The sequence below is a fragment of the Protopterus annectens genome, chromosome 3.part0 (genome assembly GCF_019279795.1).
Source record: "Protopterus annectens isolate FY-2018-M chromosome 3.part0, PAN1.0, whole genome shotgun sequence".
Taxonomy (NCBI): Eukaryota; Metazoa; Chordata; order Ceratodontiformes; family Protopteridae; genus Protopterus; species Protopterus annectens.
The window spans coordinates 106,121,976-106,137,737 of record NC_056731.1 but is presented as its reverse complement, the minus strand read 5'-3'; positions in this window follow the sequence as shown (position 1 = coordinate 106,137,737).

Sequence of the window (15,762 nt, the reverse complement as noted above, 5' to 3'; positions counted from 1 at the left end):
TAGGAGGCCATGGCAGAAACCAGACACATGTGAGGCAGTGACACAGATGACCAACAAGATTCATAGACTTCCCAAGGGCAGACAGCATTGGGCAAATTCTTTTATGGTGAACTATATTACTGTGGCAGCAATATCAAAGAAAGAGCTGAGTCCAGTGCAATAGATAGATTAAGAAAGTGGTTGCATGCTTCAGTCAATTTTGCCTTAAAGGCTCTGAACTATGCCACTCATATAAACTTTTTTCAGAAGGACTTAGCGCAGTAGGCCCTGGCAACTCTCTAAACATTCCTAACATTGGACTGTGGGAAGCAATCTGGAGACAGCTCCCCTTATGATGTTCACGTTCTCTGTAACACAGTGGGTGGAGCAGTGAGGGCAGCTGAATCAAGCTGGCTGAGACATCAGGCCTAACTGTTCATCTGTGATTTTGTGGACCACCTTGAAGCATCTTTCATTAATACCCCTTTGATGCATCTCTGTTGTATCTGTGAAAGAAAACATGAAGAAGTGCAACTAATTCAGCAAGATGCTCCCTGCCATCAGATTGAGATTTCAGGCCTCACAAAGAAACCAAATGGGTTTAAGATTACTCTGGTTCGGAAAGACCAAGCATCAGCTATTTGATGCATCATCTGATGGAAGTGAATGTGACAGAGGTGGCCCCTTTAGCAGATACAGGCCCTGAAGCAGAGGGGGACCACATAACAAGGACTACTGTGGGCCCTTTTCTAACAGGCAACTCCAGCGTCCCTGAAGGGCTGCTAAACCACTCTTGTCTGGAGACATTTGGGGTTTGTTTATTCCTTTAGTGTACTGTGTGAATGACCATCATGCAGGACAGATGAGTCATGCAAAGCAGCCATTGCCAGATGCTCCATCCAGTCAGGCCAAGGCAGCGGAGAAAGAGATCATCCTGTTGCCCCACAAAAGAGCCATCCAGGAATTCCCATCAGAACAGAGAAGGTCAGGCTTGTATTCAGAATTCTTTTAATTAAAAAAAAGACAGGACTCTGGGTCACATTGGACCTCAGTCACCTAACCAAATATGTCAAAAAGACCCAGTTTAGTATGAACACAGTGCAATCAATTTTGCCCTGCCTCAGAGCAAAGACTGGATGGCTTTGGTAGACCTCCAGGATGATTGCCTCCACATAAAAATAGAAACAGTATCCCAGATGTTCCTTCACTTCCATCTGGGAGCTAGCCATTATCAATTCAGAGCCCTACCCTTCTGACTAAGCACAGCCTCTTGGGTGTTCACCAAGTGCATGGCTGTCATAGCTGCTCATCTACACCTCCAGAGATTTAGAGTTTCCCATACCTGGATGACTGGTTCCTAGTTGTTCCCAAGAATGGAGTCTCTCATAGATATCAGAGAGTATCTGCTCAGGCTGTCTCTGTCCTTGGTAATTTCCTTAACTTTCAGAAGTCAATTCTTCAGCTGATACAGATGATTCTTTTCATAGGCTGTCAACTGGGCACATCCTAGTCAGTAGTTTCTCTCCCACCAGACTGGATTTGGACATTGAAGCTGGTAGTTCACACCCCTCCATAGACTGCATCCCTGAAAGCTGCATTGCTTCTTGGGGTTCTAGGGCTATTGGCATTGCATATTAGTGGTACAGTTTGCATTTTTCCATATGAAAATTCTGCAATGGCTCCTGTAGGCACAACGGTCTTGGCTCCTGCACCTTTATTCCAAGCAAAGTCTAATAGAGGGCCTTTTTAAGCCTATCCATGTTTTTCAAGAATCAAACCCTGTACCTTGTGTCTTTAAAGAAAACACCTAATCATGATGCCAACCTCCCAACCCTAAACAAACAATACCTTCAGATGGCATTTGCAATAGTGGCTAGACTCCTCTTTGATTTACTCCAGCAGACATTTTGTCCTTCAGCATCCAGAATTAATTATGACTATAGATGCCTCATTTCTAGGGTGCGCGTGGGGGGGGGGGGGCATTACATTGGGAGGATAGTCCAAGGTATATGGACACCAAAGAAAGATTTGTTCACATACATTTTTTTAGGGATACAGGTGGTTCTCATAATGTTGCAGGAATTTCAGGACTGCCTTCCTCTGAGAGTGATTTCTATCCAAACAACAACATGATAGTAATTTGGTATATCAGTAAACAGGGAGGAACCAGATTGTACTCCCTATGTCAGGAAGCAATGAGGGTTTGACAGTGGGCAATGTCCTTGCATGATTTTCTTATAGCAACACAAACATTCAGGGAGCTGTACATTGCCTTGTGGACAAACTCAGAAGATCCATCCTAATGCCTCATGAGTGGTCCTAAATTTAACATTAGCGAAACCGACCTTCAATCACTGGGGCTTCCTCTGCTGTAACCTTTTTGGATATCCAGACAGTACCAAATGTATCAAGTATTTTGCTATGATCCCATCTCAGAGACTATCACTGAGGGATGCTTTAACTGAGCAACGGCCTTTACAGTCTTCTATATACCTTCCCACCTGATTCTCAGGTTTTTACAGAAAGCGATCAAGTGCAAGGCTTCTTTAATCCTCATAACCCACCTTTGGCCCATGCAAATCTAATTCCCACTTCTCAGGCCTCATCTCAAGGAACCACCCTGAATATTGGATCTAGTGCAAGATCTTCTTTCATATCCTTTCAGAGAAGTCTCACCCAGATCTCCCCAACCTCAAGCTAACCGCTTGTTTTTTTTTAATTCCTGTGATGGCCAAAGATGCATCTCTCTGTTCTGAGTTGATAAGTTTTCTGACTGCTTCACAGACAGAGTTGACCCACAGACTCTCCTGTGAAAACTGAATTGTTTTATCTGGGTGTTCTCTCAAGACATTGATCCCTTTTCTTCATCTTTTCTAAATGTCATCAAATTCCTACCTCATTTCTGATTCAGGCTCTATTTTTTTCTACTGTTAAAGTGCAGCTAGCATATATGTCTATTGTTTTTTCTTTGTTTTTTTTTTTTTTTTTTTTTTTTTTAGTTTTTTTTTTATGCAGGGCATCAAGATCATTCACTAGCTTCACAGAAGCATTGTAAAGCCTTTCCTTTTGGAAACTTTGACAAAACCACCATTTGAACCAGCTTCTACAGTTTATTTCTTTTACATTTGTTGAATGGGAAAGTCCAATTAGACACATAGGCCCCTTTTCAGCAGAGGCCCAGGGAGAAAAGTTCCGGTACATGCAGTACAATCAAAATCTTTTAAGTTATACAATATCAACAATGTTAGGCAGAATACAATTACAATAAATTTTAAAATGTCAGATAGTAACTATACATAAATGTTCTTAAGTGGCAAAAAGTCACACACAAATCATTTAGTAAAAATTGCAAGAAAGTATTTTGCAGGCAACCTTAAATTAATGGACATCAGGCTTGATTTCAAACTCTGTGCTTCTAAATATAGCCAAACAATCCACTTATGCTGTACTGATAAGGTCAGAAAGAGACCAAAACCTGACATGTCTGCAGCTAGCTGGGTTTGGATTTATTGGCCTGAATGTATCCATGAAGACACAAAGTAGTAAGTCTTCTTATACTAATTACATTCTAAACAGATACAGTTAAACAACTATGCAGTAGGATAGATGTCACAATACAGAGTACTGAGTTATTTACAAAGAGTAGAAAGCAAAAGGTTGATTTAATTATGAGATGGAAGTGATGAGTGGTAAAAGAATTAAGAGAGGCATAGGTACTAGGTGGGGTGGGTGCAGTCTCTTTTATGGAAAATATTGTTTCTTGTAGCCACCACTTCTGCTAGAAGGGTTTCTGTGACTCAGGCACTTTCTTCTGTGCCCTACTTGGTTTTTCATAACAATAGTGATGGTCCATACAAAACCATCTTTTCTTCCTAAAGTGGCTTCTGAAATGACCATAGCACAGCCCATTTAATTACCATTTTTTTCCTAATCATTTTAACAAAGGAGAGCACATTCTCCATACTTTGGATGTCCACCGGCAATTGTACTTCTACCTTCATAGACAAATACTAGGTAACTGCCCTAAAGGACCATTTTAACTTATCTGTGTTATGCCATCAGATGTTAAAATTACCCTTACCATGATTTTTATTCTTATACTTCCCCGGCTTACATGAGGTCACAACAGATATTATAACGATGCTGGGTGAGAGAGGGGAGAAATGGCTCTTGAGGCTACTCATAGCGGTGTGCAAAGAAAAGCGTATCTCAGATGACTAGAAAATAAGCGTACTCATGCCAGTGTTCGAGAACAAAGCAGACATCCACAACTGTGGGCAGTACAGAGGTATCAAATTCCTGTCACATTGCATGAAAGTTCTGGATAAACAGATATGCAGAGTAGTAGAAAGTAAGATGGGAGATGAGCAGTTTGGATTCAGATCAGGATGCGGCACAACTGACCTGATGTTTTCAGTGATACAGATAGTTGAGGAGAAGCTATAGATGAGTTGAGAATCTAACTGGGCATTCCTAGACATGGAGAAAGTATATGACAAGGTCCCAAGAAAGCTGATTTGGGTAGTTGTACTGTGGTTTGAAGTCTCAGAAACATTGGTAGAATTAGTCAAGCTATGTACAAAGACCCAATGACTCAAGTATGAACATAGTTCAGTCACACAGACGGGTTCCCAGTGAGAGTGGGTATGCATCAGGATTCAACTTTGAACTCACTGCTGTTCATACTGATGATGGATTACATTAGCAAACAGGTCAGAGGAGACAGATTAACAGTGTTGCTGTATGCAGACAATGTGGCATTATAGACAGACTCTGAATGAGAACTTCAACAAAGGATAGAGGAATGGAAGGCAAAACTGAAGGCACTTGGGATGAAACTGATTACGGATCAGACAGTTGTGATGACAGCAAATGGCGGGATATAAGAAGAAGGGAACTGAAATAGAAAGGAAATTAGTGGAAAAGGTTAACAACTTCAAATATCTGGGAGGGATGAATGAGGAGAAGGGAAGTCTGAATGAAGAGGTCAAAGTTAGAATCAGTGGGGCTGCAGCCAACTGGCACAATGTTAAGTGTACTGGATGATAGAATGCCAAAGATGCTGAAAAGTAAGTTGAATAAAACAGTGGGACAACCAGTACTACTATATGGCACAAAAACCTGGGCAGTAAAGGCAGAGCAGTTGAGAAAGCTAGAGGTGATGAAGATGAAGTGCCTGAGACAGGTGGTAGGATGCACACTGTGGGACAGATGAAGAAATGAGGAGACAAGAACAGAAGCAAAGGTAGCTTCAATTGCAGAAAAGGTGAAAGAGAACAGACTACGGTGGTTTTGGCACGTGCAGAAAAGCAGTAGACAGTCTGGTGAAGAAGATTTGGGACAAACAGGAAAAAGGCAAGAGGAAACAAGGGCATCAAGCAAAGAGGTTGATGGCTTGTGTGAGAGAAGATCTTCAATAGGCATGAGTGTTGAAGAAGGCAGGGGAGTGGCAGTGAATCATGAGAGATGGTAGTGTTTGACACAACACTACAACGCCATGTAGAAAATGGGGAAAAAGGTGGTTGATGACGATGATGATGATTATGTCCCTGCCTACCCTTAAAAAGGGTGTGTGAAGTGGAGCGGATATTTCCCACTTGGGCTACAAAGAGCTGCACCATTAATTAACATCAAAGCTTTGGAGACAGAATGCATCAGCTTGTTATTTCTGTGGTCATTGTTTGCATAATAGGAAGATACAGCAAAAAGTTTCTTCACATCCAAGATTTCATTAAGTATCACTCACAGGTCTTCTGCTGTGATTTCAGCCTACTGGACTTGATAAAACTGCTAATTGCCTGACCACCAGGGAAGTGTATTAATTTAAACTGTGTTATTTTCCTTCCTATCTGCACGAGGGGCTACTTTTATAAGGGCTTGTGCTGTAAGTTACTATGTAAGAGAAAGGACCTTCACTGCATCCTGAGCAAAATTCTGATTCCCAGAAATAGTACCTAGGCAGTTATTTATTGGCTGATTAGCTGTTTAAACTATTGTGACCCATGTTCCTCTGTACTCAGCTTAGCAGGACTACACAGTCAGCACTGTCTGGGAGCAGTGCACTCCATAGTGGCAAGTTATTTAAACTGAACTCTGGGTATACCTTTTTATTCACTCTCCTGGGTTTAACCTCATACCTCCCCTTTAATTATAGGGAGGGGATTATTTATATTCTCTTTAATATTTGAAGCCACTCTGTTGCTAACATTTACTGTTTCTGCCCTACTTATGGTGCCCAGTATGTATACTGCAACCCGTTCTTCAGGTCAGGCGAGCAAAACTGAAAAAAAAACTGCTAGGTACTCCAGGTTAACTACTAATCCCTTTGTTAATATTTTTCTTTGTACTGGATAGGTAAAAATTGATATTCCCCTTGCCATTTACTGAAAAGAAATAAAATCCATTTGCTACCAGATATAAATTATACCTGTTATTAAGTGCTTAAAGCAGATGAAACTTCCAGGTATATTGTTTACTGACTTGGTTACTATATACCCGTTTTCTGGCAGCAGTGGGAAGACATTTCTCTATTACACCATTCACTGTCATCCTGTTAACACTAGGCATCCTAAGGCAGTGCCTCTACTATCCCGTTTCTGACAACCACTTACCTCTGTCTCAAAATGATTCTGCATGTGAGAGGTGTAGGTATTTACTAAATGCAGAAACTAGCCTCTCATCAGAACAGATTGCTAGTACCCCCAGGTTGTCAGCATCCATACTCACCCCATACCACCACATTACTTACCAATAAATAAACCTTCCTATATTGAAGTACTTAAGAAACCTCTTCCTAAGCCTCAGAGGCCTCCAATTCACAAACATACACAATTTTCTGAGCAGCATCACCTGCAAATAAAACACCACCCAACACAAACTTTGCTAAAATGGATCAAAAAGTCAGTACTCTCAAGTCCTTATGGACTCTCCATCCAGCAACTTCACTTGGTAATGTCATAGTCAGAGGTCACTTTGTAACAGAGTCCTATCACTCATTAAGTTCAGCAAGGAAAGGGTGACAGTGAGTTGTTTCCTTGGGTGATGGTATAGGAGAAGTTATAAGGCGCTCAACTCCTTTCACCCTAAGTACACATATCACATGGTCATTGTATGTCCATACACTTGGATTATGTGAACTCTCAAATTAATTGGCAAAAAGTCACACACAAATCATTTAGTGAAAATTGCCAGAAAGTATTTTGCAGGCAACCTTATATTAATGGGCATCAGGCTTGATTTCGAACTCTGTGCCTCTAAATATAGCCAAACAATCCACTTATGCTGTACTGATAAGCTAGCTGGGTTTGGATTTATTGGCCTGAATGTATCCACGAAGACTTGCAAAGTAAAAAATCACGGGTCTTCAGAAACCATGAAGCTGAACCACTTGTACATCCTTAAGGATTCATTTACAAATAGCCCATGAGCCTCCACTACAGAAGCTTTAAGGTATTACACAGTGATGACTGTAGCTTGGCTGGGTCTTTCTTGCAGTTTTTCTGAAATGGATTATATGAAGAGTGACATGGTGGAATTCTTGAGGAAGCATCTGGACTGGTAAACAGCTAGTCTTGAGTTTCATCCTACTTTCACTGAGAATGATGCCACGATATAACCAAAAAAAAATGAGTTTAATAATTGACTGAGTTTTTACATCATTTCAAGGGGGTCAAATATGTCTGCCTGGAAGGAAATGGTCAGCAGTCCTAGCTGCTTTGCAAAGGTTGACCTGCACCTTTCCACTTAGGGCTTTTGTATATTGGCAAAAAAGTTTTCTGCCTCTTTGTGCTTTTTTACATAGTTCCAATATCATACATCTACAGATTTACTCAAGCCAAACTTGGATAATTTAAAAATAGTGCTGCTCAATGCTAGAAGCCTCAGTAAGAAACTACCATCCCTAGAAGACTAAAAAATACTGACATCTGTGTTATCACCAAAACTTTCTTCAGTGTATTGGGGAAAAAAACCCTCCACACCAGGATTCAAAGGGCCAGATTCCAAAAGACTTGATCTTGGTGCAAGTGACTTACTCCAGTGTAAGCCTGCCCTTATTCCAAAAGACTTGGTTTCAGTGTAAGGCTGCCCTGATTCCAAAAGACTTCCTCTCAGTGTAAGTGACTTACTCTGGTGTAAAGTCTGTCCGTAAAGCAGGCTTTCACTTGAGTAAGTCACTTACACTGAGAGTAATTCTTTTGAAATCGTGTCCAATGCCTACTATTCATTCAGACCTGCTATTAAGAGCATCTCTGCTGTGGATTGTGATTTGTCTTTCCTCTGTAGTTTCATAACATTTTTCATTTACACAACAAGATAATGACCTGGAACTTCTCCACATCCTAGTAACTATCAATAAGATTCTGTATCACATCCTGGCTAACTCGACATCCCCTGAACCCAGTACCTATAAGTCATGCCTAAACAACCTACAGCCAAACACCATTGTTCTTGGTGATTTCAATTGCCCATCTATAAATTTGAAAATCTGTACTACTGTTAGTAAATCTGCATAACACTTCCTAGATTTTTTTCAATGCCAGACAGTGCCCTCCCTACCAGGGGGCAGTGAATTTACTTGACTTGGTTATCACAAATATTGCACCACTTACTCCCATAGTTATCCCATCTCTAGTCAGGTCTGACCACCATGCTGTAGTCTTTACCATTAGGACCAAACCCAGCATTTCCAAAAACCCATCTTTTTCAAGCAAACTTGCAGCAGCTAGTTGATTACCTAACATAGTTCAACCCCCCCCCCCTTCATGTCCTCATAGCCAACACTGCAGCAATTGCAGAGAACTTCTATTTTCATTTCAATACCTGCATCTAGACTTCAGTTCTAATGCCAAACATAGAAACAAACCGTGTGGTGGACTCCTGGTATAAACAAACTGTGTAACAAAAGAAAAAAGCATACTTATCCTCGAGGAAAAAATGAAAACCTTATCCTCCTAAAACTGAATCAAGAGATTAAATAAAGAACTCAGAAACAAAATCAAATCTTTCAATGCTTACTGTGAACTGAAAATTGCCACCAATAATAAGGAAACCATATAAGTCCTCATTCAACTATGCTAGGATCCCCCGGAACAAGGCCTAGCATTGTGCCAAATTGATAGATATCTTTCACTCAAACCCTGAGGACATAGCAAATATACTAGTAGATAAACTGAATTCTAACCTCTACTTTCTTTCATCCCTTACTGCTTCCCTCCACATAATATACTATTTAGTCCCCCTCCCCAAGATCATTGCTGCATGAATTTTAAAGGGTCTTTCTCTGAGGTAAAGAACACTAGATCTTTGGGGGCTTTATCATTTCTTGTCAGTATGAAATACTTTCTTGCAGACCCATTCTTAAATATATTCATACTCAGCCTCTCATATGGCTTGTACCATGGCTTGGAGAATAGCCATGGACATCCCCTTCATAGTGGTGGCTGTACCTGGCACCCACATACAAATAGCCTTAGCAGCCTTGTCCGAAGACAAATTAATGCAACACTACAGACTTCAAAAACAAAGTCATTGACAGGTTAAAATCCCATGACCCAAACCAGTTTGGGGTTTGGAATCGTACATCTGGCCTGTATAACCTACTGAACTTCTTTGAAGAGATCAGTAAGGCTTTGGACAATGGCAGAACTGTACACAGAGAATACCTTGAAATGGCCAAGACCTTTAACACTATCCCTCATGCTGGCATTATAGACAAACTAGTCAAACTGAATGCAAATACATATGTAACCCACTGTTTTGTAATAACTTCATTATTTAACTGTAACCACATTATGTCAATTTGGAGATTTCCTCCTCGGGCCTTCACTGAAAATGGGATATTATCCCAGTCAAGCTTTCCTTGTAAACCAACATCAAATAAATAAATAAAAGGCCTTACAGGCAGAACCTATCAAATCAAGACTGGAGTACTCTGTCCATGAAAAAGCTCGCTGCTCATAAGTTACAACAGTGTAATGGGGCTACTTCTATTTGATATCTGTTTTCTCTGATGTCCAAAACGAATGCCAAGGGTCTCTTGCTGATCAGGTTTGCAGACCGCTGCAAACATGGATTTGTCATTAAATCTCCTGAGGACTCCTTGATCCTACAAAAATGTATATCATGTACAAACACATGGCACCAGTATCATGGTCTAAAGCTAAATAAAAAAAAAGATTTTGAGTCCTTTCTGTTGCTTCATTTAATATTAAGGTGTTTTAGAAACAGAATAATTATTTTATGCAATTAGTATGGGAAACAGGAAAAATGTTTTGTCCAAAAATCTCATTTGCTACTTTTCATAGTTTTGTCACTGGACACAGCTGCCTAAATAGAGACTATCATGCATATAGAGGGACAAATGTTAACCTAAAATAGGCCGCAGTCTAAATTAAATGAAGTAGCTCCCTAACCATCTTCAAGCACTACACGGATAAACAGATGAGAAATGAAAATACATCATTGGGACTGCCTCTAAAACCCTTATGGAAGGGGGTAATTTAGTGGGTATTTTTTTTTTTTGCCAAGTTGTCAAATAATCCATCCAGATCAATTGCCTGTAAATAACCTATGAACATAAAAACCTGAGTTTTAAACCTAATATATGTGACACTGCTTTTCACGTATGTGTGTAATAACCCAACTGTAGGAAGGTAACTGACAGTAAATGTAAGTATCTTTTGATCCTGTCTACAACCATGACCTGAGAATACAAGTAGTGTATTTTGGTTGTGATGAGCTCACTGAGTTAGGAAGTGCACTTGTAAGGGTTAATCCTGAAAACCATGTGCGTTAGCTGAGTATCCTGAAATGCCAGGCAGTTACACAGAGTTAAAGGGTAGGGTTATCACACACAGAGGTCTTTATACATGTATTTAAAATGGAAGGGGTTCATAGGAGCTCACTTTGAATTCAAGTCAGCTTTCTGTTTTATTCTGAAGATACAGAGAGGCCAGTGAGTTAATTATGCAGTGGAAAGAGTTCTGTACTGCCTTATTTAATGAGAGTTCGAATTCATGAGGAATTCCATCAGACCAACATGTCCTAGACCATAAGATCAGATCTCTAGAAGCAACACAATCATTCATATATTTAGAATTCTGTTCATGGTAAATGATTATCTGTGCTTGATCGCTTTCTCAAACCTTACTAGTAGGACAATATAGTTATAAAGTGCAATGCAATGTCATAGATACACTCTAGTATATCTGTTTTATTAATGGTATGTGGTCCATGCTTTTTTAGTAAACCAGCTCTCTGAGTTCATTTCTAAAAGTGCAGTGCAGTATCACAACTCCAGTCCTCTGTAGCACTGTTTCACTAACAGTATGTGAGTGTTCTGTTTTTTAAATGAAGCTGAAAGCCTCCCATCAGGCATCTTAGAATAAGGGTTGTCAGTGTTGCTTGCAATGAGTGGCATCTTTGTTTTAATGAGTCATATGGATTAAATGTTGATCTTTGTTGGTGTTTTAAAATGCTGCAGCCTGCTTTGTCACAGGATTACTTCAGTAGCACTATGATGCTAATAATGTGTTAATTCTTCATGGAGCACAATGCAAAATGTCACATCAAAGCTCCACCTTCTCTAACATCATAGACAGCTCTAGTCAGGGAACTAATATTCAGATATTTCAGAACAGGATTTTTTAAATGGTATGTTTCTTCTCTGTTATAATTTATTTTATTTATTTTTTATTTATTTACCAGGGATGTCCAACTGGGCCAGTGGCCTGTTTTCAGCAGAGGGCTGAGGGCAGGGTTGTAAAACTCCTTTATATATATATATATATATATATATATATATATATATATATATATATATATATATATATAAAACATTACATGCAAATTCATGCATCTGAAACTCAGTATTACAAGAATGGAAACCATGTTTTAACAGGATTTTTAGTAGTGGTAGTTCTCCATATTCACAAGTCATTGGCCACAAGTTAATTGTAGGACTGTCTGGCTACTCCCCTTAGAAACTTTGCATTTGTCCCAGTTCCCTGGCTGGAACCAGATTGGATTAGGAGTAGGCTTCTTTTTCAAAGTGAGCCCTTTATGCTTTGACCGCCTCACCACCAGAGGATCTGTCCTTTGGTGACACCCCTCATAAAATGAATGAAGACTTCCTATGGAAGTCCAAGGAATGAACTTAGGCCCATTTAGATAAAGGGCCTTGATGGGCCTGCCAGAGTCAAAAGCTTTAGCTGTTCCACCAGTCACTGATCTCCTGGGGATGCATTCACCACTGCATACCTGCAGCTGGATTATCTTCCCCAACTTCCAGGAAATCTGACTGATTCTACTATCAAGGATTCCAAGACATCGTTCTACAAGAATCTTCTGCCTGATCCAGCTGTGGAATCCCTGGATTTAGACAAGGGATCCTCCTCAGTTCAGGAACCCTATTCCCAATGACAGGGTCACTAGGATACTCAACTACTTGGGAAGAAAGCTTATTATATATCGTTACTACCATGGCCTTTAGAGTCTTAAACCAGCAGACCTATGTACTTATCCCGTAAGGACACTGGCAGTTAAGATGTGGCCCAAGGCAGAGTGGATCACAGATAAGGACCTCAGTCAACAGATGCTGGATCTGTGCAACCTATCATACCAGGCTGTAGGGCACTCCAACAGTTGTGGTTGTGAGGCAGTGGATGCAACATGCACGGCAGCATCAACAGAAACTATTTTCAGAAGCATGCCTCTCTAAAGAAACAGCCTCTGTCAGATCATGTAAAGACAGAGATCTTAAATACATCATTGGAGAAGGAACTTCTTTTCTGACCCTTACTGAAATTGTCTTTAAAGCAAAAAGGAAAGACCATGCCTTTTTGTCAAGCAGTTTTTTTTCACTTCACACCACATATGTTCAGCAGGAATTGCCTTTCTGAGTCTTGGATTCTTACCCCAAGCAAAGCAAAGGAAAGCCTAGTAAGAAGAAACGGCCAGGTAAAAGAAGGAATGACAAGCAGGGTCTAAGGAGAAGTCCAAGGTCCCAGAAGGAACGGCAGTGACTCATCCAAGCTAATCCTTCCCTTTCACCCATCTACTTCCCTGGACAATAGGAGAACATTTAGGATAATTTATGAGAGTTTACAAAAGATCTATTCAGGCCCAGTGGGTCTTGTATTTCCTGAGATAAGGGTTTGTATTACAACTTCAAAGCAGACCAAAGTTTGGGAGGTTTCCACTATACAAAAGGATCAAGTGACCCCGATGTTATCTTTAGTCAAGGACTTGCTGGACTAGCTAAACCAGGAAGAAATTGAAAGATTACCAAAAAGAGAGGTAAATTCAGGGTTTTATTCTTGGCTGTTTTTAGTTTCCAGAAAAGAAGAGACATGAATGCCTATTTTGGACCTTTCAGGACTAAACAAGCTATTTTTTTATTTCAAATTCAAAGTTCATATTCTTCAGTTCCTTTTACCTCCGTTATCCTGTCATGCCTTCCTGGTCAGCTTAGAGCTAAATGATGTCCCTACATCTGCCCATTGCTGGAGCTCTTAGCAGGTTCCTCAGATTCAAAGCAAGAAGGTAATTTTCTCAATTTAAGTTCACCTTCTTGCTCTTTGTGCTGCAAACTGTCCCCAGGGTCTCTAGAAAGTGGCTGCAGTAATGTTTTGCAGGAGAAAAGGCATCAATATCATCCGACTACTTAGATGACTGTCTATACAAGCAGACTCCATGACATTGATTTAGAAGGCCTTAAATTTCTTGGTAATACATTTTCAAAAACAAGGTTGCTCTCTTAGTGACCCAAAGTCAAAACTGACCTCCACCAAGAAAGTAGTGTTTCTGGGAGCACTGTTGGACATAGAACTGAAGAAGACACTCTCTCTGGTTATGTTTCTTCAGACAACCTTAGAAGAAAGCATAAGTATTACTGAAAAGTAGCTTCTCAGGGTTGTTGAGTACATGACATCACCCATATAGGTTCATAGGTTCATAGGTAGGTACTATATAATGGCCGGACTACTGTTTTTTTTTAGTTTCTCCCAATCTTTTGTGTTTCTAATACCATGATGAGACTGGACCCCATTCCTAAGTTAAAGTATTATTAAAGTTCATGAAATTAGTATTGTTTCAGTCTTTGATGTCAGCCAAAAGTGCTATTTACAGCACTCGCAATGTGCCCAGTAATGACTCATTCTACAATTCATATAGCATTACATGTATTGGTAATATATCTAAATACAATTGTTGATTCTTTTTTATAAGACCTGTTGCTCCGACTACTATTGGAGCTGCCTGGGTGTCTTTCTTCCACATTGCTCTCATTTCTGCCTGCAAATATTGATATTTTATGACTTTGTGTCTCTCTGTATGCAAGACACTGTAGTCACTGGGTGTAGCAATTTCAATGATCAATGCTACTTTTGTCTTCTTTACATGAACCACTATATCTGGTTTTCTCTTATCTATCTTTTGAACTGTAGACTTCATCATTTTCTATAATGCTATGTGCCTCGTGTTTCCAGTGTTCTTTAGCTACTTCAATATTATAATGTTTGCACAATCTCCAGTGCAACAGTCTTGCCACATTATTATTCCTTTCAGTATAGAATCCTTCTGCCATTGGTATGTCACAACCAGCAACAAGGCTTTTCTAACAATTATTTGGATTACAAAAGCTGCCCCCCCTCAATTTACAAAAATAAACATTTTTAAAGGACAATAAGTAAGGGCAGCCTGAATGTGTTCAGAAATTACAAATTTTAATTTAGGTTCATAGGTTAGTACTAGGCTAACTGCCTTTGTGGGCCATTTTAAGCCTAGCCAATTATCCCAATTAAGAATCAAACCCTGCACCTTTGATTTATAAGGCAAACACCTTAACCATTATGCCAACCTCCCACTCTTCTAGAAATAGATACTATCATGAACATGTTTATAAACAGAGGATATCCAAATAAATTGTTAAATATCATTAAATCGGAAGTTCTGGTAGGATGGGGATCCAAGTACAAACCCATGTTAGGGGAAACAAATTTAGCAGAGACATTATTACTAAGGGTATGGGGAATTCCCATCATAGTGATAGTATGATTATATCATTTGGTATAGGAGGGAAAGAGATTAAATCTATTATTTTCTATTATTTTCAGAAATTGGACTATATTTAAAGAGAACCCAGATATTTTAGCTACCCTTAGCAATGAACCTTATTTTGTTTACAAAACAAGAAAAACCTCAAATATCTATTTGAACACTCTATGAACTTTACATTTTTTTCCTAACAAAGGTACAACTAAGTGTGGAATGTGCAAAAAATGACCCTATATTTTAGAGTCAAGTAGTAACACCTTGAGAGACATTGACTGTAAGGTAAATCTTCGGAAAGGTAATTGTAACACAAAAGGCTTAGTATACATTGCAGTTTGTCAGACTTGTGGAAGGTACTACATAGGGAAGATGGAAAGAAAGTTAAAAACCAGAATATATGAACACCTGTATGCAATATTAAAAGTAACATCAACAATTGTTTATACAAACATACATTACAATTTCAAGAATTTACAAAATTTAAATTTGGTATTTTGGAACAGGTGCTAGTCAACTTAAGAGGAGGGTGGTGGGAACTTACTTTAGAGCTCAGAGAATTTTATTGGATTATAAAATTGTGCTCTAATAGAGCACCTGGCATTAATGAACATATTTCTTTGGTTTCAGTTTTAAAAAAGAGAGCATTAGAATTATCTTGATGTTTTTATTCATATTTTCATTATTTCTTATTAATTGTATGCATTCAGCTTATTGATTTTCCAGTGTGACGTA